We start from the raw sequence: 27,864 nt of genomic DNA, 5'->3' as shown, positions 1-27,864 counted from the left end.
GATAAATTAACTGTAATAACGATGGTAATGAAAGTTTGATCTAAACAATTTTTCATTAAGGCTCACGTCTAACAAAATAACGTAACGTCCGTTTCAACAGACATCTGAAAATTCTTGAGATTACACAGCTACCTGTCCGAAGGGCAGAATTTTCGATACGAAACGATTACCTTTCAAACCAGAACAGAAAAGAACACGAACATATATTTTTTTTATTTATCTGGTATATAAGTTAATACCCGAAACGTATTCTGCAAGTACGACCAGTTTCATAATGCTAAAAATATCACATGCTGACTCACGTAGTGATCGAAACATCAAAGTAATCGTATTTTGTCAACGTGATTCGAATTTTTCGTGAAAACAAAAGCATTTTCAAGTAAATTTTAACCAACAGTTCATTGAAATGTGTGACCAGTCTTCCTTATTCTTCTTTACAAAACTGGGGATTGTTTAATTTACTTAGTTTCTTCAAAACAAACAAAAATTTAGAATATTACAAGTATATACTAAATGTATGTAATATAATAACATTATGCAGTATATACAGTAATATTATATAGTACATATAGTAGATATAGAGGTAGTACTACGATTTTTGTGGTACAGAAATATTTATGCAAGTTATTTACATAGAGAAGTTAATGAAAAACATATTTAAATATGCAAGTGTCGAGTTTAATTAGTAACAAGTTATTAGAACCATATATCTTGTAAGATAAAAGGCCCATTAATTTGCTATTGTTGAAAGCCAAAAGTTAGAGGTTTATCGAAATATTTGGATTAGAACATTGCGTAGAAGAACTCAAGATACTATGAATAAAGCATTCCTTAATGCCCATACTAGAATGACAAAGAATATATGTGTATGTGTGTACTATACATTTTTGTATAACAATTACATATCTTAAACTTCTTAGTCTTAGTCTAGTTACATTTCATGTCTTTTTGTGAAATATGTAGAACTAAATTGATTACCAATAATTTATTCTTATTTCAAAAGGTTTTGAATATCCAGAAACAACACTTAAACCAACCTACCGTAATTTTTTACCAATATTCCTGCAAACTAGTCTACTTTTTCTACTAAAACGCCCTTTTTTTAGTAATTCTTTATATAATTTCTCAACTGTCCTTCCATTTTTTAAACTTTTTCTCGTATTTGAAACATTATTCTCTTATCTAGAGACCTCTTGCCTTGGGGGTTAGAGTACCAGTAAATGTGCCGAGATGACAAAGTTGCGGATTAGGGACATTTATAGAGCATTAATACACATAACTCTAGCTAAAACCCGTAAATAATTTAAAAATACCCGTTAAAATATAATAAGGAAAAGATTCAAAAACGTTTAAATAGGTAGAAAATATATAAAAAGAGGGAAAAATTTTACCATACGAGTTGGTTGAAAGTGATATAGTATAGTAAAGTTGATCGAAAGATAGAGAAAAGTTATAGTAAAAGAGAAATACTAATTTGTATTTATAAATAAATAACGAACGAATGAAAATAGAATGTCTTTTAATGTATCGAATAAAAATAATAATTTACAAGTGTAATTTTAATGCTAATCAAAAAGAAGTCTCAAATGTGATCAAATTGAATATACTAGGTTGTTTAGTATCATTAAAGAAATAAAATCAAAACAGATCTTTTGGGGAACCGAATTTCCGAATTCAGTACAGTTATTTTAATTATCTCTCGATATAATCTGCTTTTGACGAATACACGAAAAAAAACCTTTTAAATCGTGAGTGGTGCCTGAAGGGATCTAGACCTAAATCTCATGATTGTCATGAACAAAATTTCCTTTGTATTAAAAAACTGACATTGTACATTCTTACAAAATTTCTTCCTTTTCGCTTGAAATATAATCGACACCTCCTCAGGTGAGTTATGAACATCCTCCTATAGTCATTGGGACCTAGGAAATGGAATGGCTTTGATAGAAATAGTCAAAAAACAGACGTCAAAGGTTTCTTAGAAGATTTTTCATTTTGGAACTGAAGCCCTCAGTTCTTTTGTTTCAAGATTATAGCAGTAACCCCAAGTCTCATCTATATTAACAAAATGCTATCAAAATCAAATAATTTTAATCATTTTTAAATTAGATTTTAAATATGTATTAGTTTCTGTGTCAGCGAAAGAAGTATCCAATGTGCACATAGTGTTTTTTTTTATTTTTTCATTGATGAATAGATACAAACTTAATGAACAACTCAAGATCTATAAATTATACGAACAAATCATCAAACTAATATTAATAATATACTATTTAAATATTCTAGAGTACAATCCTATTGACCCAGCTCGTTAGCAGTTGAGACAATTGTAAGAAATACATTTATTTCTTGGTATATCAACTACATCAACAAGATACTCTTCGAGAGACTTTAAGAAACTATATGAACGAGACCTCTATGTAATTCATCAACAATGCCGTTCTGTGTTTATTACACAATAGTACAAACTTTTGAAAAAGGGGATCAGCTTCTACGTTGGTAAAAAAATGGAGAGAAAGCCGACCACCAGAAACTGGGTTTTTGGTTATTGTCAAATATAACACTGGGAACTACGATAATTATTTTTAACGACCAAACGCATTTAATAAAAGTGCGACAATTAGTGATGTGGATAATGAAAAAAATACGGCCGCGCGTGCAACTTTTCGCCGTCCATGTTGGGCGTTCAGTGACCCAGCTACGGGACGTTTGTCTGTGGCCAGGACCACGCAAGAATGTGACCCGCTTATTCGGCAAATAACCACGACACACATGTGACAAATATTGGTCAGTACGATCAGGCAACAGTTGCCTTACAGCGCCCTTGACCCTTGGACCGCCTTTCCCAATATACCAGGACGGTTCCGTCACTACAAGCAACAGAATCGTCTGGGAACCTCCTTGATCAGCATTATTTCGATCAATTTGCCATTTTTTAAAAATATACTAGATTTTAGAAAAGGAAATCAACGTTTAAAAAGTCAATTGTAAAGTCCCCGGCCTACCATAGTAAAACACATTTTTTTGTCAAAATTAGTTTTTTTTATTCAAAATAATTCCCTTCCAGGGTGATACACTGATTATAGCGACCCTCCAATTTTTCGATACCATTTTGGTAGTACGATTTGTCCTTTGCTTCAAAATAGGCCTCAGTTTCAGCGATCACTTCTTCATTCGACGAAAATTTCTTCCCAGTGAGCATTCTTTTGAGATCTGAGAACAGAAAATAGTCGCTGGGGGCCAGGCCTGGAGAATACGGTGGATGAAGAAGCAATCCAAAGCCCAATTCATGGATTTTTCTAACAACTTTTTTTGGGCGTCCACTGATTGATGGTTGATTTTCCTGGGGCAGTGTCCGGAAACTCGGCATCAAGCCAAGCTTTTATATACCCATCTTTTGAGGGTTAGGGCTAACTGAAAAAAATATGAATTTAATTCTAGTAACGTCATATATGTATCAGGCCTTTTCATCACTATGTTTTTTCAATTTACTTGTTAAATATGAAACTTAACGAAACTATTCATATTGCTGAGTGTTTTCATATTATTTAGCATAAACAAACTTTTATTCCTTACCAATCTACAAAATTGGTGTTACTAAATTATATCTATAATTCCTATTTTACACACGTATTATGTGCTGCTAATTTTCTTTCTTAATAAAAACTAATCTAGGATTAATGTAAACTACTGAAATCAACAAAAAAAAACACCTATCCACTATTGTCATAAAAAAACAGCACTGAGGAAGGAAAAAATGAATTTTGAGAAAGCGCTAGAGCACGGAATCGATGAAGATTATTATTTGCTGAAATATTGTTTACAAAATAACTTCGACATCATTGGATTCACACAAAAATTTTTATAGTTGAATGGGTTAATATTCACCGAAATATTCAACAAGGGTAATTTAAATAGGAATTACATGGACAAGCGTTTAGCTTACAATGTACGATATTAAGATGCTTTGTTTTAGTGATATAAGAAATTCATTTATGCAATTCCGTTTTCCGAAAACAAAGAAAGAAAAAAGCAACAAAGTATACGCCTTTTCTCATAACCTTTCTTTTTCCCGATTTTTTTCTGTAAAAATCAACTCGCATTATTCCGCATTCAAAGTTCTTGGATTAATTACCAATGCTTCTCGCTGTGCAACTATTGAAGAACTACACAGTGACCTCAAAATCAAATGTATTTATGAAGTTACTGAAGATTTTGAAGTAATGATGATATAAGGTTATATAACTATTGGACAATTTGCAATAATAGTTTAATCTTAAGTTTAACTTAAGGAGTTTAATTTAATTTAAGTTTTGGAAATTCATACTGATTTGTTTATCCCACTTGTATATTGATGCAAGTACACCACAGGACAATAGTAATAAATTAAGAATGTAAGCATATCTAATGTAAGATGTGATAATAAAAAATTATACCAAAAACAAAAACTATTTCAGACACCTATTCCCTGATGAAACAAAATCCGATTGTATAACAGGGATGGTACAGTCATGGTTTGCTAGAGAAGAAACGAGCTGCTTCCTCTAAACTATTAAGATAAAAGAAAGCAAATTAGTGAACCATTGAACTGTGCAATGCTTCGGATTTCTTTTTTCTTACCATAACAGTATACGTCTATTACAACAAAACAATTTCAGATAATTAATGATCGGCGAGGTGAATATCTGTTTTGTTGTTCCTAATTTTAGAGTAAGACGTTCTTCGCAGCTGACGTTTATTGTACACGAAATATTCTCGGGTTTAAACTCATTGAACAAGTGGAATTGAAGACACGTAGCCTCCATTATGCTTTAATGACCCTAGGTGGCAATAATTTATACCTCGACAATTACCACCCCAACACAGGTATGAAAGTATCAGCTATAAACCAGGTGATGTTATTAAAAATATATTTGAAACATACCGGGTGAACAAAAAAATCGTACGCATCTTGACGATTTTTAAAAAATGACTCACGGTCGGAATATTTTTTTCGACTCTACACGAAAACCAAAACGTTACATCATCAAACCAAACCAGACTCTCTTATCTCCGGAATTTTTTTGTTTGTATCCGAACAAATGGGGCCGACTTTGATTTATAATAAGACCTGGGATCGTTTGGGATCCTCCCCCATTGTAGACCTGACTTTCTGATCTGGCCCAACGTTAGAATGTACGTTACCAACTTGCCAATTCGTGGTTTGACGCACTGTCTGACTCAGGCTGGGCCCCACTGTGTGCCGGGTTGGAATGATAATAAGCCGAATATATAGAGGGAGCAAAATAATATATTTAAGAAATGATTTTTTGTACAAGCATATAAGGTTTTCGGGTCCAATACGTGCTAATTGTTTTGATGATTGTAAAATTTATTTGAAACTTGAAAATGCTATACATTCTCATTGTTCAAGTCTAAAAATACTTGATGAATATTATTTCTTCAAGGCCAAGCATTAGAGTTTTGTGAGATCCAATCGCTTGAAAGTCAACATTGAGACCTTCATTCTTAATGAGTTGATTGATTTCTTCATCATGTAAGTAATATCCATCTTAATATAGAATCTGTGCTTTGCAGATGACTGGGTTGATAGAAATTTTCAAATATACTGATCTCTTAGAGTTTCTGAAGATGAGACAGATAGAAACTCTTACGATGATGCTTCAGTCAATATATTTATAAAATTGATTGAATTCTCATGATGAATTTTATTTTGGTCAACAAAAGATGGCAATTGATACCTTTGGCGTTCTGATGGCAAAATAAGGTAATATCCCCCGGATAATTCTCGTCAAGCTTTTTCAGTAATCGGCATTAAAAAGCCTAATGCTTGAACAGTAAAATGAAATAATATACCTCATTATCAACAGAAGAAATAATTTATACAATATATAGAAAACAATATATTTTAATAATATGAATGAATGAATATTATATGCACTGAATTTTGAAAGAGGAATACAAATATTAACTCAGAACCTAACTTGAACTTTGTGTTGCAAATGGAAAAGAGAGCATGTCCTTTCAAAAGAGACTTGTATATAGGGGAGGATTTTCCTTAATTTGGTCAACCAGTAACGTCTTCAAATAAAGTTAAAATCACTAAAGTTGAAGAAGCAATGATTAAAAAAAATGAAAGTGAAAGAAATTTTTGATAAGAAAAAAATTCAAAGTTTTCTCTTTCTAAAACTCAAATTCAAACTTTTAGAACCCTTTTTGAACCCCTTTTCAGTTCATAGAAGACATAAAAGAAAATTCGCGGTGAAGTAAATTGGATTATTCGTATATTGTTTCAGTAGAGACCTACAACACGTATAATTTAACAAAAGGAGGTATTCTTGAATGAAAAGGTTTAAAAGTTATGGATTACTTTTTCACGGATCTGATGTTTATTAACATTATATCAATTTTTATGTTTTACAAAACTATAAATATATTCACATTTCATTAAAAAAAAGATAAGATAATATAGAATATCGACTGAGTGGGACATAAACAATTTGGGAGATATCAACCAGCGATTAGAGCACAAACTCGCTCTTCGAATCCACTTTGTACGTTACGGTTGACATTCCGTTTGTATTGTATGATTTATAGGAAAAGAAATAGGACAGGTCAATGTTCGGACACCATATGAGCCTAAGACCATAATTCGTTAAGAAAACTGCCATGATACGCGTGCCGAATTTTAATTCGGGCGAAAAATGTTTGGGCCACCGGGTGGTACCCGAGTACCTTTCTCCCACTTACTACCTGCGCCTAGTCGCTCTTTAAGAATTCACCTGAATGTCTTTCAGTTCGCGCTGGCAGTGTATAGGTGACGGTGGTAGCTGGTCTCCGTGCGCAAAAGGTGAATGGTACTACCTTGGTACCGTTAGAAACTAAATTGTGAGTGCAGGGTAACGAGGAAAAACTTCGGATGTGTTCGTTGTAACCAGTTCAGTTTGTTGTACCATTGACGATCAGCAGTAATAAGTTTTACGGTGTCGCGAACGAAGAAACAAGGTAAGCCAGTCATCAGTCATCGATACCGTCATCATCGTCGGGCACGAGAGGAACATGTAAAGGAGATAATATTGGGTGTGAGCGCATTCCGAAAAACCTGCGTGAAAGTCTCGAGATAACCTCAAACACGAATCCCGGACGGTGTTATTAGTAAATATCAAAAGGTCATCTAATAACGAGAATCGAGACGCAAACTGGTTTTGCATCATCAAAACATCGACGAGCGATGACGGGCACGAAACGACAATAATAATTTTCGCGGTACGTACGATCAGTACCGATCGCCTGTTCAAATATTTTCGTCCGAGCATTGCTGGAACAGTTATGCCTTGCCCATATAATCGTGATACCGTTTCACACACTTCAGATTGAATACTAAGCAGAAACACATTCCTCAAGCGTTAGATAACCAGTTCTGGTCCCAGTATCAGCAGCAGGAGTACTTCTCATTCTCGATAGATATCGAGTGAGGCCGGAAAGTTTGCGATATTTCTCGACGTATAACAATAGTCTTTAGGTATTCCAAACGCAGGCATTAACTGCAACTAAACATGTACATAAAACTGAAAAAACCCGTTACATTTATAACGGTATTTTTAAATAAACATAAAGCTCAACTAAGGTTTCACTTTGTTCTAGATAAAATCAAACAACACACAAGAAAAAACTGATTTATAACCGTAATAGGTTTACTTAACATTCGAAAACAATAACATCCGCTTACTAGATTAATTTTATTCAGAACCATCAACCATCTCTTAAGATTTTCGCCTATATACAGTCAGAAAATGTCTTGTACTTAATAATAGCTATAAATAAATAGATATATTCAAATGATGGTAAAGCAACTGAAAACATATACATGTCAATAAAAGTCAAAGTAGTTATAACAAAAATAAACTTCTTCTTTTGTACCTAGTTTTGGAAAGAGAGTACCAGACAGAGCCACATCATTTAAATACGGTTGTTGTTTGATGGTATTTGTTGAGTTTTTGACCAGAAATGTATTCACAATGTAACTTCGTGCTATCGTGAAGCAAAATCCAATAAGTTTCATTTCTTAAACCTAGTCTTTTTCGTCACTAATACCGACTAGAACAAGGAAAATCTTCCACCATGTTTCGACTACTTAGTGACCAAACGAATATTGACCAATTCCTCTACAGAGTTTTCACAAATAGCCAATCCACAGTACCGAGTATATGGTAAATATTCAGAGAGCAATCGACAACGAATATAAGTATTGATCAGCAACATTTAAAATGACAATGATAACATCCAATGTAAATAATCATTTTGATAATAAGTATCATGAACTATATATCTACTTCAAAGGCTTTTTAAGTTTTATACACTTTGTTATAAATATATAATAAAGTCATATTATGACAAAAACCCAAATATTGGCGTATAGAAAGAAGGTCGTACTTGGATACAGTGGTGCTTGGTGAATATCAGGATAATTATTCTAATTATTCAGCAACTCCTCTTGTTTATTTAGTGAATTCACCAACACCACTAAATACATTCGATCAAATATGATATTCTAACGCTTACTGATAAAAAGTATTAAAACTAGATGCTTAGCGCCATCTGTCAAATGATAGCTAACTATTACCATGATGGTTTCAGTCACCATTTGCTTTACTATTGTAATGTTAACTTTAGTTACTGGCTAGAATAAGAAAAATATTTCATTACATATCAACAGTTTCTGAATCCTGCATACATTTTCTTTAGTTTGAAATTAATTACAAGATGTGCAATGCAAAACTCAAAACAAACTTTTAGTTCTATGATTTCATTCATCGTAAAATAGTAAAACACGCTGGATGTATGGAGATGAACTGAAATAGTCGAATATTGTAAACACAAACTACTTAGTAAACGACATTTAGATTTATCGTCAGTGTGTTTAATCTGTGTCAACTCAGCAAAAGAACAAACAATTTTAAAACATCCTTTCAAATTGTAGCTAACCCTATTAAGCATTGTACTATCCAAGAAATTAATGAACAGAACAGAAACTGTTACAATAACGTTGTGAGAGTAACCCTGAGCTAACTGTTATAATTGCAAACATTTATTGCCATTCCGGTGATTCATATTCATCTATTAACAAGACATGTTCAACATACCAATTTCTATAGAAAATACTGTCAATACCTATTTTCTTTTTTCCTTTTAATTTTTTATGGCAACTATTTGTCGTGATATGCATTATTGAATTGTACTTCAGTATGTTAGAACACTTAATCTTATAAGGCATTGCCCAAACTATAACAGCTATTACTGGAAATGCATACAGGCTTCCGTTACACTTTAACCTTGCTATATTTTAAATCGACACAATATCCGTTAGCACATATAAAATAATACCACCTTGAATTATAATTCGTATGAGAACAATATTCGATTTGCTTGTTTTTAGTAGAGGCCAGCGTAACATATAATAATTACTTTGGACGGTTGTTGGTTGATTGCCGATCAAATGTCAAACGAATTAGCGGTGGGCTGAGATGTTTGGTACCAAGAGACAATACAATAAATGTCCTAGCATTACATTGACAGTACAATAATATATATATATATATATATATATATATATATATATATATATATATATATATATATATATATATTTAATAATTGCGAAATATCAAAAGGTTATTGAAATTTTAATTTTTATAAAAACTATTGGGTGGCTGTTTGTATTCTGATCATTTTTTATTTTAGTTGACATATTCAGTAATATTTTCATTTGGTTTTAGCAGCTTATACTCCTTACAGACCCCATCATATCATAACAAGTCTTTATGGCTATGAATATTTCAATTTGTTGTATCCAACTCTGGAGGAATTCTCATTATTAATATACTTTTAATCGCTAATAAAAGATATTTTCTCTCCTGTTGAATGATTCCCATTGTTTATAAATATATGAAAACAGTTCATTCATCAAGTCTGCTAAGCGATGTGAAATTGATTTGAGCGTTTGAGTTGGATTTTCGTCCAATAAGTCTTGCAATTTATTACATTCGACTATTCTTTGTAAAAGACACTGATAAATTAACAAAAATACTTCTTTTAAATATTTGACACCACAAGGGTGAATTGGGATAGAACAAAACAGCATCAGCATACATTTAAAAGTGTTACAATTGAAAAAAATACCAAAAATATCTAATCTGACAGTTAAATTAGGTTGTTTAACAGATGTTTACATGGACACCTCGCATTTTCACCATTAGATATCGCTGATGATCGATGTTTCTTATGACAGTGGAGCTGTAGAACAAAATAATATTCATAAAAAATTATGTATTACAAATATTTAGTTTCGAGTCGAATATTCGATTGTTTAAACCTCATTTTTATTGCTCAGAATAACCTAGTAATATCATTATTTATAACCACATTTTCCATATTGATTTAACAGTATTAATAATATTTAGAATCTAGTCAGTAATATATATACAAATCAAATATAATATCTTTACATATGTATATTTTTCAACACATGTCTTCTAATAATGTATGTATATTACTATTTATCTATATTGATTTAAATATTGAAATAATATAACACTTCAAAGTAATGCAATATATTTAACCCAATTCAAATCTATAAAAAAATGTTGTATCAATTTAACAAAAATATATAATATTAACATATATTTCTGTATATAAGAAGAAGTAAAAATAGTAAAATATAAGATAAAAATAGAACCCTTATTAACCTTATAACTATACCTACTTTTTACGAATATATGATATAACCCCCTTAGTTCCTCAAGCCACTGTGAATTAAAATTTGTTTATTACAAGATTGATTGACTGAGAAAAGACTCACAGATTACCTATCAAGAAAATTCAAATATTTAGCTCTCAACTTATGCCAACTCAATAAATTGTCAGTATACTAAAGGCTCTTGTTGAAGATTAAGGTTGACTCAAGAAGCGACCTTTTAAGCATTTGATCAGCCTATATATCTTTCGTCAAAAAGTACCAAGAGTTGCCCAAAGAATAATCCGATTGTCAAGCATTTTTAAACACATTTCCGAAATCTATTTTATTTATCTCCACATGGATTATCTTTTATATATTCAGTCGATTTAAATCGACATATTAGATCAACTGATTGATAGTATTTGTTAATTTCTTGGCCAGAAACTCGTTCGCAATGAAAGGCTTATGAGATGGTGTATTACCATGCTGGGTTTCACACCATTTGCTTTACTATAGCAATGCTAACTTCAGTTACTGACTAGAATAAGAAAAATATTTCATTACATATCAACAGTTTCTGAATCCTGCATACATTTTCTTTGGTTTGCAATTAATTACAAGATGTGGAATGCAAAACTCAAAACAAATTTTAGTTCTATGATTTCATTCTTTGTAAAATAGTAAAACACGCTGGATGTATGGAGATGAACTGAAATAGTCGAATATTGTAAACACAAACTACTTAGCAAACGACATTTACATTTATCGTCAGTGTGTTTAATCTTTGTTAACTCAGCAAAAGAACAAACAATTTTAAACCATCCTTTCAAATTGATGAATGAATTCCCTGTACTTTTTTTGATGAAAGCCATAATTAATATTAAAGACTAATTTAATTGTAATGAAAAGTCAGTATATTAAGTAAAAAAAAATATAGCAGAAAAGAGGAAACCTAATGATATTTCCAAAATCATAGCTTGATTAAGGCAGTTTTGATAAATTATATATATATTTGGTTAATTGTTGATATTAGTGCCAGTTCTGAGGAATTAGCAATTAATTAATATCGATAAAAATCGAAATTACTCTCTTGTCAGCCTCGTAATAAAAATAGTACTATATATTTTTCAAAAATAAGTTGTTAATTTAATTACAATATTAACATTCAACTGTAACGAAACCACGTAATTTTTGTCCGGTCATTTATCATTACGCTAAACAGAAACAATATTTCGTTGTTTTTTCAATAAAACGAAACTCGGAGCGCGCACACTGACCGTTCCTTCCAAGAACGGCTCTAGTTGTTGTTTACCAGGGGGAATTTCGGCAACGTCGCCGCTTCAGAACAGGATCCGAATCCGAGAAGCCATCACATGACCTACTGACACCGGACGGCCACGAACTGGTCATCAGATTCTCCAAATTCTTCGCTTCGTTCGATTTGGGTTTGTGTGTACATATTTATTCATGTGCCAAACGGACGACCGATAACCGTTACTTTTCTTTGATATTGTTCGATGGAATTAATTCGTAATCGGCACCATTATCGGGTACTTGTTGGGTCGGTGTCAAAAACAACGATCCGTTAATTATTTTATGTATTTATGTAAAACTCGCCCGCAAAAAAGTATTGTTTACTAAGAATAGACGATTGATTGAAGAATCCAAACCGTTAATAGACAAAGTGCTCGTTTCATTGTAATAAAAATACAATTACTTAATCTATAGCTTGAGTAGTCTAATGTATCTATCAAAGGTATGAGATTTTTTGTTGTTGTATTTTTAAAAGAAACTAGAACTAGGATGAAATCCTTTCGATAGTCTTTGTTCAGCTTCATTACGAATCAGAAACTGTGATTAAAAAAACTCCATCAAATCCTATGTTTAAATTAAAAAGTCCATGTTACAGAAGAATACGTAACAATACGTGTACATATCATACGATTTGTAGATGTAGGTCCAGGGGTTGTTAATTTATTAATAAGATCTTGAGCCATCATTTATTTTAATATAACTGTAATTCTTGGTTGAATAGACTTAGTCACTCTCTCCTCTAAAAATCGCAATAACAGTTCAATTAACTTGAGGTTTGTCCATTACGCTGGCCAGTGGAAATGTTTGATGATATTTTGATGTTATTCAAACGAAAACTGACTTTTACTGGTTACGTGAACGAGTTCATTATCATATTGGAATATATACCAGTCATATTTTCCAAGATAAGCACTTATCATTGAAAACCTTGAGATTCATTCACGATTATCGAGTCAGTGATATGCATGAAAATATCAAGTTATATCTTCGCGAAACAGAATAATTGTATGGATAATATCACGATATTGCCGCCTAAATCTAATAGAATCTCTCTCACGCTTGACCGTAGGAAGCAAGCACTTCGGATTCTAAGCTTCTGCTGGGGTTCTCCACACATAAACTGCACTTATATTACTCTCCACTCCATATTAAAATTAAGGTGTAGAATTTTTGAGATCAAAATCAAAATAGCTATTAACTAAATGCTTTAATATAATTTCAGGCAGTTTCTTCAGTAATTATTCGATATGGAAAAATCGAAATGGAAAAGCAGGACACGAATATTAATAGCTAAATTAAAACAGAAATGGCTCTTCACGCAAAGGAAGGCTCTAGAGAAGCATATCTTGAGGTGGTCAACGATAACAATTGAAGAAGTATATCTGCAACTAGTGTAGGTCAGAGAGTGAATTATAATTTCACTGGAACTCAAGATTGAAGACAGTTTATTGTTTTCGTCATCTCATTATCTCACACAATCAAATATCGCAATTATATCTAAAAAAATATATATTATAAATTGGATTTCCATACGGAGATTATAAAAAATGGTTGAATAAGACAATGAACACACTTTGCAAATTTGTATTGTTGCTTGTTTAACGAGAGTTAATAGAGTTTTCTTATAGTTCTTTATGTCACTATGTCTAATTTGTGAAGACGCTGAACGAAGAGTATCGAAGGGATGTCATCCTAGTTGACAAACTGAAAAAAGATTGAACGAATGGTGAAAGCTCCATTATTATGAATCTAGTACCATTGCCCTGAATAATATTGTTTGTGATCCTTCCGCGGGTGTTGAATCCCTTCTGCATAAGCTAAGTTGATCAGTTCATAGAACATCATCATGAAACATATCAGCTCATGAAGATAAATAAAAAGAATGCGGAATGGATAAAATATAGAACGAAAAATGACGAAGTAACACCATAACAGAAAGAAGCAAAGCAAAGTCTAGTTTAACATACCTGGAGTTATATCGAAATGAGTAAGTCATACAGAAGGGCATGAAATTTGTGCTCTAGATGAAGGCAAACTAAACTAGTTAGAGTAAATTAATATGATAACGTCTACAAGAACAACAAACATCCAATAAGTGTACAAAACTGGACTGGTAAAACTTTTGTTGTGTGACAGTTTGTTGTAAAAATATGCGAGACAATCCAAAATAAGTAAAACGACAGCCTCACTCAAATTCAAACAAGACAACAGGCAACAACAACAACATCCATATTATTCACCAGATTTAGCTCCCTCTGACTTCTAGCTCTTCTCAAACTTGGAGATAATGGCGGTTATAATAATGTTGAGCAATATAATGTGTTTGTAATACATTTTAAGTGAGGAATCTAAAATATAGCATCACTGGACTGACTATTGGCTAAACAAAAAAAAATGTTACCGGTTTCTTCCAAATTCCAGTTACAAGTGTAATAAACTTTACCTAAAGATATAAAAAACACAACGCCCCTCGTTTCTTTTTACTTCCTTGATAAGGTCGACAGTTGGACGTTCCGAAAGGGGGAATTTCTTGTCGTCCGTTGCGCTGCGGTCGTGTCCAAGGCCGTGTCGATTTCAAAAGGTCTGTTGAGCGCGTGGGCCGTCGTCCACGGCTTTTATGAAACCGCGACGGTAAAAAGCCTCCGCCACTCCGCTATCAATCATTGTTTCGGTTCAAGTCGTAACAATGTAAACCGGTGCAATAGAGGCTAGCGATTTAAGACCGACTGATACGAGTGCGACCGAAGCGAAGAGAACTGATAAGTTTCTTAATAATCGCAGTTCTTGTGCGGTTTTGCGACCATTAAAATGAAAAAAATTTACATCAAGCGCCAATAGAAATTGTTCCCACGACTAAGCGTTACATAAAGTTTTCGCTATTGTCTGTTTCGTATATAAAAGTGAAAAATAATAGATGTGTGAAAAGGTAATCCGTGTTTTTAGCGGTTTATAAGTAGAAAACAACAAGAGTTGCTTCAAAATAACTTTTTTAACGAAGCAACTTTGTTCATAGAAGTGACAATCACATACTAATCTTAACGTCTCCCATTTTTTGAATATTTTCTTTTATAAGTGGTAATCTTAGGAAAAAAGGGGCCTGGAGCATGATTTTAAATATATATTCGTGATTGCTTGTAGTTGTGATTGTGCATAAAGAAGAGTTTAAAATCTGACAAGGAAAATAATACCAATCACGCCAGTAACCAGGTTGGGTAAGACCGGATGTCTTCTAGGATGACCCAAGTCGGTTACTCGCCCACTTTAGTCAATAGATCCAGTCCAGATAAAAACCAAAAAATAAGATATAACAAAAAAGTATATTTAATAACAAAAATATTAGTACATGTCTGTTATTATCAATATTATCTCTAACTTTATTTAAGAATGCTAATTTCTTTTCAATTTATTAGTTTAATAGAGATATTGTTACTTGAGAATACTAATTCAAACGATTACACTTCTTATGAAATTGAAAATATTTTAAAATGTCTATTAATTTTAGGTATTTTTTGACAATGTTCTTGGAATTAAGTGGTGCTTAGAATGTTATGATTTCCCATTCATCATTTTCGATCAATTTCAATTCTAATCTTTTCTTCATTTAAATTTGATCGAAAGTTTTCTTAAAAGGAATGTGGTTCCTATATTATCCCTTAAATTAAAAAAACTAGTTTAAACAAGGAACATATAATTTTCAAGACTATATACACGCTCATACCGTTCAAAAAACTACAACGAATATCAATGAATTGAAGCAGGAACTATTGCATTCGCCATACTCGCCAAATTTAGCTTCCTCTATTTTATTTTCTATATCTCAATAGCATCTGAACCACTTCCGAAAATGAATCTATAAATTAATATCTATAGATAAAGGGAGTATTGTTGTCTAGAAATATAAACTTCTTGTATTTTTTAAGTGAAATAACAAAACCAAACAATATATTTTTACTAGATACTTATTAATGTTAATCTAGAAAAGTATTGCTATCCTATAAAGCACAAGAAAACGAGTCAAATATTTTGTGATGATTTCAGAATATTTTAAACGATAGAAGAATGAACAGAGAAGGCTTACACCAAATTTCAAAGAAATCGATCCAATAAAACTTGAAATATCCTGTCAACCATCACCAAAGAAGTAGTTTTGAGAAAAAATAAGTAGTTATCTGGTTGTTACGTTTAGATGGCAACACATAGGCTTTTGGACCAATTATTATCCCCATAAGAGATATCATTATTATTTTTAATAGATAAGTATATTAAATTTTAAGATTAATGAAAATAAAGAATAACAAATCCTAAAACTAATTCTACACACAACTATTTCGCCGATCTAAGAAACATGTCAACAGCAACTTGAAATGCCTTACACCTACAAGATTCTACGTGGTCTCCATACCAATCTTTATTCGCAGAAATATCGCAATATTTTCTTTCAATATTCGATTCTTAAGACCATATTCTTGAAGGGTTAAATTTTAGAAATATGAAACTAGGCTTTTTAAAATTTCTAGACTAGAATACCATCTTAAATTCAATTCAATACAATTTAACAAAGACACTGACTAAATTTTCACGCACTTAAAATGTTTCGATTCCTGATTAACACCCGATTTTACTAATTTTCTAATAGACACCATTATGCTAATTTACTCACTAGTAAATTCACATCTTATGTTGTACAACGAACGATTCGAAATCAAATAAAAATGGGTTTCGTAGAAATTCGCCTCGTCATTAGCTTACAAACCCGAAACCGTCCGAGATTCATAATAAGATGGATTCTTATGCAACTTCTGACCGACTTTTTAACAATCTCCATTCCGCCGGGTCCGATTTCGCGCAATCGTCGATATAAAAATTAATTAGATCTAATTTAGAAGTAAAACAAGTGATTATGTAGATCATACATACGGTTATAGTCATTAAAATAATTTTAGACGATATCTCTTTGTAAGTTTTGTATAAGGTAGACTATATTTTTCATAATTATATTGAACCTAGTGGTGTTTGGTTATTTAATATATCATATATCAATTATAGACACCACGATATTTGGAGTCAGATTAGCTATGATATAAGGTGAACCATAAAACATCTAACAACTAACAACAACTAACAACTATGTATTGTTGGTAACTAAAATCAAAATCACCAATTTTGTTCACCAAGATATTTCTACCAATAACTAGGCTCACCTTCAAGAAAACCCAGAGACTCTTCAATTACTATTTAGGTAATAATTCGTTAGCAGACTGAATGAATGACTGAATAAATATATTCACCTGATGATTCGAGCACAATCTTCTTTATGTTGTAGTTTGTGGCCGGTTGAAGGTCGACAAGAACGAGTCAAATCAACTAACAATTCGCAGTCTTCCTTGAACGCTTTATACCATTTATTTACCAGTATTTTTCACATACACGATTTGCCGTAGGTCTTCTGCAGCATCGCCAGAGACTCGACACTCGAAATTTCGTTTGAAACACGCACTTTAAAGCAAACTATTCATCATGTGCAAAAATCACATAGTATTTAAATGTTTTATATAATTAAAAAAGAAGCAGATGTGACCAATATTGATATAAACTGTCTTTTTGACTTCATATATTGACTAATCAATTCAAATAACTAAAATAATTTAATTCATTTAACTCATCATAACTGTATTCAATAGTATTAATGGTTATGTAACCAAATATTTAAACATCAAGATCTGGCATGATGCATTAGACATCACTGAAGGACGCTGAAAGTTATGCCACTATAAAAAATAACACTATATGTTTAATATAAATACTCTACCTTCATTTAATTACACGTAGCATGTTATGCAACCAAACATTCCATATCAGTTATCGATAATACTTGGAATGTAACATTATAAATAAATAAACGAATAACGTGAAAGTTAGGAACAACTTTTACATTAATCGACGAAAAAGAGGAACGCAGGAAGGTATAGGAGGCATGGTTAGGAACCGACGAGGAAGTGTCTTGCGGTAGATGGACGGAACATAGACGATCGAACGTCGAAAGAAAGGCGGATCAGAGTCGGTGGTGGAAATAAAACAAAAGAGAAGGCAAAAATGCACTTTTACACCAAGACCACCATTCCGTAAGGCAAACCTGTTCCAATAAAGCCATAGACGAGCGAAGTGTAAATGATAGCGCTTTCATTTTTCGAATTCCACATATCCGCTATCGAAACCAGAGGTCAGGCCGTCGCGTAGATGAGAGAGGGGATATTTTACATATATCGAACCGACCTAAATAGGGCACGTGTTGTTTATCTTATCTACAGCGAGAAGTGCCATCTGGTAAATTAGCTTATTTGCCAGCTATAATTTTAAGAAGTATTTAGAAACATTGAATTATTAATCGAATAATGACGTAAACCAATGGAAGAAATCCAACCAACTAAAACCCCTTAATTGCCGGCTTGGTGGCGCATCGGCGATAGGATGGTCCTCCTACTGTTGCGATAGCCGCGGGTTCGAATCCTGCTGGAGCATGGTCGTAAATTTATGTTTGTGATTGTTTAAAATTTGTGATTGTTCTAAGGAAAATAATACCAGTTAACGCCAGTAACCAGGCTGGGTAAGACTGGATGTCTTCTGGGATGCTTTCTAAAGTTGGTCACTAGCCAGTCGGTAGGCTTAATGCTGAGGACCGTGGTTCGGAGCCCACGTTAAACTTTAGGTCCAGTTCAGATAAACCCATATTTGGTAAAAGGAGACCTTAAAATATATTTTTTACAGCAATATCTCTTTTTTCCTAGGGCATTCTTGCATAGTCAATAAAGAGTCCATACATATTATCAACAAGATATAGGCTATACGATTTGATTGAAACAATTTGATCATCGTGTTCTACCAAGTTATGTTCGGGAAGATTTAATTGTCGTACGCAATACACAATAAAATAGACACACAAATAAATCTCCAGGAAAGAAAGTGATGTAATTTACCACAAAGAAACTTTATATTTACTTATATGTCATTAATAATTACTTTATGTTTTTCATACGTCCAATTTAACAAGATAATTGTCAAAACCTATTATAACCTTTGTATTTAATATCTTAACATTGTCTAACCAACAAAAGTAAGTAAAGAACCAACAAAAGTAAAGTAATAAATTCATGAATGCTATATCTAAAGAGATTAATTGATATTGATATTGTTATATATTAATTCTTGTTTATCCTATAATGTTAATAAAATATCTGTAGCTTTTATTTTGTAGCTTTTCGATTTTTTAGAACAGCATTTTTACAATATTCTGCTAATGTATTATTTTTTATATTTCAATTCAATTGTTATAAAGGAAACAGCGTTATTTCTTTATTAAAGAAATATTTTCTAATAATTATTTCATGATAGATATTATAATGGTATTTATACTAGATATTATCTACGGCAGATTGTTGAACCACTAGGAATAATAATACAAAATATAAAATGATTTTGTCAATGAAATTGTTAGTTAAAAAAAATTAAAAAATATACAATAGCATAATTCTAGAAACTAAATTTAATTAATATTTATTTTAACTAAAGATTTCTAAATACCCTTAGTGTTTCAGTCCAATTTTTCACTAACTATAGGACAACAAGAAGATAGAAGGAAAAAAAATCCATAAATATAAGAAAAAATAAAAACATGAATTGGACAGTTATAAAATAACAATAGTGTGTTAATAGTGGAAGGAATTCTGCAGATAAATAGAATAAGAACTAGGCAGATATTGGTCGGTTTCAAAAGATCTTGAAAACTTCTTTAGAAATGTCTCTGCTACTTCATGGGTTTATATCACTCATTTATTCATTCATGTTCAATATAGAGTAAATATTTCGTATGCACATCAAGTGAAATTTTTTAAATTTACAATTAATTTATCACTACTTTTCATTTGTACTTGGATTAATTCACAAGCAAAAAAAATGCGAGAAAATACATCAATATCTATTTCTCAATAATAAAATTATAATAACTTATAGCTATAGTTTAGAGTAAATGTATTCACTTTATATAAGTTCGTATGGTTTGATTTTCTTCAATCTCCTGATATCCTGCGCGCTGTCCTGCAGTTGTATTGCTTTCACGTCACTATGATTTAGTAATCTTCTCTCGTGTTTCAAGGCGAAATCTTGGATAACTTGGCAAATCCATTTGATTTCCAAGTTATCGTGCAATTCATCAAGTGAAAATACTGAATAAAATAAAAATACAACTAATTTTAATATAAATGCAAACGTAATAATGCAACTTTGTTATATTACACAAAAAGCAAGGCTTGCTTATTTTTCCAAATCCATATTTTATCGCTTTTATTATACCCACTCTTGCATATAATGTATTTATAGCTGATTTTAAAGTAGTTGTTAAACTCGAATGATTTTGAGGAATTATGAATTGATTTTTTGATGAAAACCAACCAAACAAGTAAATTCACCAACAACCAGTTAAAAGGTTGGCAACGCCGGTCGATTGGTACCATGCGGTTTCAGACTCTAAGAGATCATCACGACGACGTCTCACTCTCTTTTCTTTTCTTCACCCTCTTGTGTAACAGTACCACTTCCATAGCGCTACCGTATTTCCTGTACCTTAACATAATATCCTGTCCATTCTCCCGTCGACCACATGTATCAATTATAAACGAAATAAACAAGTATTTCTTCGACCACTGTTTTTAGTTCTCGTGCAAATTCCTTCCAAAAATAGTAGTGAGTGTGAGTGTGCGGACAACTAATCTCATCGACAGCCACACATTTCGACCGACCGACCGACTGGACGAACATTCCTACAAAACTATTGCTGATTTTACTAAAATATAAATAAAGCTATTTTTTAGTTGTCACGCCTGTTTATGAATAGCCTTTACCCAAGTTTGTGAGATTGTGAATTTCTATTAATTGAAGTAAAAACATTCTAGGTATTCAAATTTCTAACATCCATAATCAGCAATACTGCAAAATTAAGTGTGAAAAATCGGAGATATAAAGAACATCAATGACCTTTAATGTTTTCTGTCCAAATCTGGGCTGTAACCCACAAACTCTCGACCGAATCAGCCGGGCCTAATTATCGACCACATACTAATCACGAGGAAGCCCCCCTGTTCGCGAACGAAGAATGCACTCGCTTACAAACAGCAAAACCGTCGTGAGTGCACCAGCCTTGACTTTCTAAATAAGTTTCTTCGTTTGGAATGCGACGCGTATAAATGGAAAATGAAAAAACGATTCTTCGATGATGCGCACGGTTCGGTTCCGATTTGTTTTCATCCAACATTAACGAAATCCTGTATTCGACGCCTCGCTCGAGAAAACGCAGTTATCGGGCGTATTTGGGTCTGTAGTTACTTTCTTTTGTCGCGCATGTTTATTCCAACCAATTTTTGGTCAAATTAACCACTAACATCCAACAGATCGATGGTTGTATCAACATGTTACACGCCAGAAGCATTTCTTAACAACTGAATGAATAGAATAGCTGGAAATTACTGAATTTATCAAGCTACTCGGTTAGAAACCGCAATCTGAATTAAATGAAGTAAACTTCGGTTAAAACTTGCACAATCCGTAGAAAGATCTAGCATCCGATAATTATTTTGTTATAGAACAAAGCCTACCAGGATAAAAATAGATCTTACGTGTGCAAAATAGCTACAAACGAACAGTTTGCAGTGTCCAATTAATTTAAAATTAATAACGCCAATATTTATAACATATATCTAAGTAATGTTTACATTACCAAGGTTATTAACAAATGGATCATTAAAAAACAACTGAAATAATTGCCTGCTTTATTTCTGCCAACCTTATTAGAGTTTAATTTATTATTTTATTAATGGGAAAAATCAAGAGATGTAAAGGGTATAGAATAAGGGTATGGAATAATTTTGGCGCATCGGAGTCACCAAAAAGCTGGACATATTTTGGAAAATATATTTTAATTTAAAAAATATATTTATAAAAATATATACATAATAATAACAATATAAATGCTATTTAATATTTGGATGCTAAATTTATTCAAAAAATTCATTAGGCTAATAACATGTTCGGTTTTCACATTTCTCAGTTAACTTCAATTAATATAACATTTCTACTTACTTCTAATTATTATTGAAGATTCTAATGTAAGCTGAATTATTTCTGCTTGTTAATATTGTACTTACATGGTTATATTTTTCTCCTCGATAGGTCCCAAATCAATTATATACATCAAGTATAATGAAAGACTTATCATTAAAATTCCAATTAGGAATAACATATTAAGCAATACTTTTCCACATTTAAATCTACAATTCTTCTGATCTGCAAAGAACAAATCTTCCTGTACCGTGTAAGAACTGATGAGAGATTTCTCTAGGTTTATTATTTTTTACTTTTCATTTCCAAATCCAAATCCATTTCTGGGCTGAAGCGAAATCTTTTGGAAAAAAATGCTTCGTTAAAATTAAATTTCCTTAAATTAACAGTAATCTATATGTATAATTTTTTATTGTTAAGTGTTATTTCTCTATTAAAGAAATATTTTCTAATAATTATTTCATAATAGATATTATAATGGTATTTATAGTAGATGTTATCTACAGTAGATTGTTGAACCACTAGGAATAATAATACAAAATATATAATGATTTTGCCAGTGAAATGTCAGTAAAACACATAAAAAAAAACAATAGTATAATTCTAGAAACTAAATTTAATTTATTTTTATTTTAACTAAAGGTGTCTAAGTACCATTAGTGTTTCAGTCCAATTTTTCACTAAATATAGAACTATATAAATCTCTTGGAAAAGAATGCTTTTCGTTAAAATTAAATTTCGTTGAATTAACAAATAAGAAAAATAAAAACACGTAAGAATAAGAAAAAAAATTAACCAAAGTTATCCTATATAATTTCAAACCAAAAGCAATAAATCTGTAAGTTCTTTCTTGATTTTATATCACCGACGCTCTGGCAGTTCCAAAGCACAGCTGGACATGGTCACGATGCCTCCTATTTAACTTCCTTTTCTAGGCCTTATTTTTCTACGGTAATAGATTTGGAAAAAATAATTTCGATTTATTCTCATGTTTCGAAATAGAGTGCATATCAACCACAATTCAATTAGTGACCCTCTGAGCATTCTGATCGAAAATCTGAACCAAATGCTTTTCACAAACCGCTTTTGAAACCAGCTCTATATTAGTAAGTGTGTCGCAGAGACTAGAAGAAATTGTAGTCAGTGTATTGTCGTGTTGGCCTAGTTCTAAACGTTTTAACAGTTTATTTCAATAAGATTGGTTGTTGGCAGCAGGAAACCGAATTAATGGTTTAACCAGGACCAGATCATCGAGCAGCTCATCGTCTGTCTAGGCAACAATGCGGGGATTCCAACCCTCCATAAAGCTTCTCCGGGCTTCTACCATGATCACTTTTGCACATCATTATCATACGTGACATATTTTCATCGCCTCATTTTATCGTGTTGATTCGAAAATAAAATATTCAGAGTTATGTAAATGGTTTAAAACTATTCTATAGTCGATGATAACTTCCAAAGCAATTTTGCGAGATAAAATATGTCGCTCTACTTCAATATGTTGAAGAATCTAATCTATTTCCTCAACAATTATCCAGCCAAAGCGAGGTTTATCATTAACGCCCAGAAAACTTCGGAACAAAAGCGAGCAAACCAATTCTGACACTGTCATTTCCAGCTCTTCTCGGTTTGTCTCCTCGTAGTCTCTTTAAAAGCTCATTTATGTAATTTTCATAATTAATTTTCCAACAATTGATAAGAGACTTCCCCGTTACTTTTTGTAATCATTTTTTCAATATCGTTTTTTAAAAACAAGCTAGTATATAACAGTTTATAGAAAAACAAAGTCAACTAAAAATAGAAATATTTCCTGTTGTTTACTTAAACGAAAGCCTCTATGGATGAGTAAGATGGAGGGGGGGGGGCATAGACACAGTTAACATCGGTTTGTTATTATGCCGAGTTAGATCATCATCAAGAGTGTATTGGAATGACACCAATGAAAAGGAATTCCATAAAGGAAAACGTGATTCGAGCGGCCGTAGCAAAACGAATGGGCGGCCCCGTAAGTGTGACACGGTACAGTTAGCGTTGCCACGCCGTAATGTGAATAAGTAACGAAGATGTCCATCGCGGCGGACCGGAAAGAACGTTTCGGATGCGCGACGGAAGACGGATATCGGGTAGGATGTGACCACTTGGCGCTGAATAAGAAATGAACCGATCTACTATTGCATTCCGAATATTTAGCGGAATGGGGGCGATATGGTTCGTCGTTCTGATATAGGCAATGAATTAGTAACGCTTCCTTATTTATATTACGTGTACAAATATGATTCCGTTGTTTTCTTTGGGAATTCAACGACATGAGCATGTATTTTTATGATGGAACTTTAGTAGCGTTAAATGTCCTCTAACAGCATCATAATTGTCATCAATCCCTAGCAGGGAGCCGCTACTTCTCAACCAATACGTTGCTGTTGTTGCTCAGGACTTCTACTACTACTAATTCTACCGCTTTTGCCGACAGGACACAGCTGTTTTAATCTCGAACAATATCTAATACAGTTCAGATAGTTTTCTATGATCCGTGATCATGTTTTTTAAAATTAATCTCTAATAGAACTCCAGCAATCTGTCCGTGGTTTGTATTCGTGTTAATTTTCGTTGTATATGACTATACTGACATGTAGAAGATCTCATCAATAAGTGATCTTCTGTATAAACTTATAATCTAAATCTTATTCTAGAGACTATTTTGACGAACGAAGTCTAACCTAACTTATTCTAGGGATTATTATATCTCACTCTATGTGTCTATTAATCGGTTCGTATGGTAGTATGCGTTTAAGCCTACGCACGCCACTGTCATCTCGCACATTTAACTGTTTGGTGTGTGAATTGGGATCTACTAACAGTTTTTTGGAGTACTTTGCTCTAACACTTCGAATCGCATTCGTTATGGGTTCCAAGGGGCTATCGTGATGAATTTGTTGGAGATGTAATATGGGGCATCAGCGCATGGCTCGTAATTTTGTTAGATATGCTAGTAGTATTCCACAGTTTAAAACCATAGGTCCAAATGGTCTATGTTTACTTTAGAATCCTTCACAGTATCTTCTATCTAAGGTCGAATTCGCCACAGGAGCCTGCGAGCAATTCGTCCACTTTTTATTTAATACAGTTGTCCAAACCATTGGAATCAGGATCTTTGAGTTTGTTCCTCAACTTTGCATTTATTACCGCTTCTTAAATGAATGACTTAATTTCTAACATGATCTCGTAGAGAAACAAGTAGAGTTTGTCTTAAGCATCGAATTTGAAAGACCCCAAGCTTACAGATGTCAAACTGTAATAGTGTTAGAGTTTCAGAACGATACAAGCGGAAAGAAGCGGATGTTAGACGTAATTGTGATAATTCCTCTCGTCCAGATTCACCATCCTGTATTGGTGATCCCAAATATTTGAACTCCTTTATTTGCTCTAACTGGATTCCGTTGAGATTTACAACAGAGGCTTTGGTCTTTGCTTCGTTAATTCTCAAGCTGAAAATTGATTAGAGTTGTATTTTAACAGTTTTTTGATTACACTACTCAATAATGAAAATGTTTTATTCAACATTATCCATTTCTAGAAAATCAGTTTTTTTGATATTGACAAAATTATCAACTGACCAAAATATAAATACTTTATGTACTTCAAAATTATAAACGATGATATTAAGGTTTCCATGGTGAATTTCATAATATTTATACCAACGTTTTTGGAGAGTATCTTGTTTTGGAAAGACTCAACCATTAAAAATTGTTACATTAACATATTGAACACATCAAAGTGTACAAAAGAGATTTATTAATAACGAAAATGGTCGGAAATGATTTGTACAAAATGCTGTAGTTAAACTCCGCTTATAAAAAAATTATTAATTTAAAAATAGAATTAGTGAAATACTCGAATCTTCCATCTTTTATTCTACTTATTCCACATTACAAATTAGCTGGAAGTTTCCAATTTCCAAGTTGAAAGTTGATAATGAAGACAATGAAAAAGAACAAAAGCTCAACAAGCTTTAAGCAACCCATGGTCCAGGTTTTAAAGAAAAAAAATGACCAACCGCATAGATTGAGCCAATCAGAGTTGAGTGATCTCATTAGAGGTCTTGATTTGTTACATGAGTGGCCAGGACCGAAGTAAAAGTAATGGTATCTTTCAAAGAATGATCATCAATTGATTCTCTCTATATTCAAAGCTGATGTTATTAAGCTATCACTTTAATTATAACGAAAAATTTTCTTCTATTATATATCACAAATACCAAAGCCAATCATTTTTTCTTTGGCCTATTCGTTTTTAACCCAAAATTAAATCAATTGGCTAACGAAGCGAAAATGCATTTTTTTACAGTGTTAACTTTTTTTTTTTTTTTTTTTATTATTACTCTTCGTGAGTCCACAATCTGCCCTATTGGCAATAAGTATTTCTTCTGTTTATATTATATATACATGGCATGTAGAAAATCACTTCATTAAGCAATCTTCTGTATAAAATAATATCTTAATTAATTAGTCTTATTCTAATGCTTATTCTAAACTCTACATATGTCCAGTAATCAGATCAGATGGTGTTAAACGTTTTAGTCTACGCACTTCACTATCACGTCGCATATTTAGCTGATTAGCGAGTACATTGGGATGCACTGACACTCTTTCGAAGTACTTCACACAAACACGTTGGATTACACTCGTTATAGGTTCTAGAGGAATATCGCGTTGTATCACTTTATTTGAAATATAGTACGGAGCATCAACAATGGCACGCAACACCTTATTTTGGAACCGTTGAATGATGGATATATTGGATTTGCTAGCGGTACCCCATAGTTGAATTCCATATGTCCAAATGGGCTTGAGTATAGACTCATACAGCAATACCTTGTTATCTAATGATAACTTGGATTTGCGCCCAATGAGCCAATACATTTGATATAATTTTAGTCCTAGTTGTTTCCGTTTAGAGAGTATGTGCTTCTTCCAGGTTAGGCGTCGATCTAAATGCATACCAAGATATTTAACATGCTCTACTTGGGGGAGTTGGCGATGATTGATATTTACTGGTGGACATGTTCTTCTACGCAGGGTAAACGTTATATGCGTGGATTTTGATTCATTGGCTTTAATGCGCCATGTCTTCAACCATAATTGTATTTGCTCCAGGTGGGTTTGTAGGTTTATTGATGCTGTGACTGGATCTTCATGGGATGCTAAGATTGCTGTATCGTCTGCATATGTTGCCACAGTAGTTATTTTTGTGGTGGGCAGATCAGCCGTATACAGAAGATACAGTACTGGACCCAGTACACTACCTTGCGGAACTCCTGAATATATAGGATTTAATTCGGTATGTTCATCGCCTTGATTTACAATAAAATGTCTGTCAGTGAGATACGATTTTAGTAGCTGATAGTCCGGATGAGGGAGAAGTTTCTTTAGTTTAACCTGCAAGCCCGTATGCCATACTTTGTCAAAAGCCTGAGATATGTCTAGGAAAGCAGCCGAACAATATCTTTTGGCATTTAGGTCAGCGTTTATTTGGTTTACAAGTCTATGCACTTGTTCTATAGTCCCATGCTTATTGCGAAAGCCAAACTGATGTTCTGGAATAATTTTTCTTTTTTCTATTATATAGTTTAGTTTTTTTATGTATAACTTCTCGAAAACTTTCGAGATTATTGGTAATAAACTTATAGGTCGGTAGGAGGTCACATCTTC

General features: G+C 32.6%; 1 protein-coding gene across 2 annotated transcripts in view; it reads left to right on the top strand.

Annotated features, from left to right (window-relative positions):
- Positions 1 to 6,795: 6,795 nt before the first annotated feature.
- The window catches only part of uif (sushi, von Willebrand factor type A, EGF and pentraxin domain-containing protein uif), an 82,089-nt gene continuing 61,020 nt past the window's right edge, over positions 6,796 to 27,864 (top strand). For both annotated transcript variants that reach the window (XM_076399451.1, XM_076399442.1), the window contains exon 1: positions 6,796 to 7,005. The gene's annotated coding sequence lies outside the window, so the exon portion shown is untranslated. The remainder of the gene's footprint in view (positions 7,006 to 27,864) is intronic.

The sequence above is a fragment of the Rhynchophorus ferrugineus genome, unplaced genomic scaffold (genome assembly GCF_030347505.1).
Source record: "Rhynchophorus ferrugineus isolate W39M unplaced genomic scaffold, kcgeb_rfMv2 rfM1, whole genome shotgun sequence".
Taxonomy (NCBI): domain Eukaryota; kingdom Metazoa; phylum Arthropoda; class Insecta; order Coleoptera; family Curculionidae; genus Rhynchophorus; species Rhynchophorus ferrugineus.
Note: the sequence above shows the minus strand (reverse complement) of the source record. Positions and strands in the feature narration are given on the sequence as shown.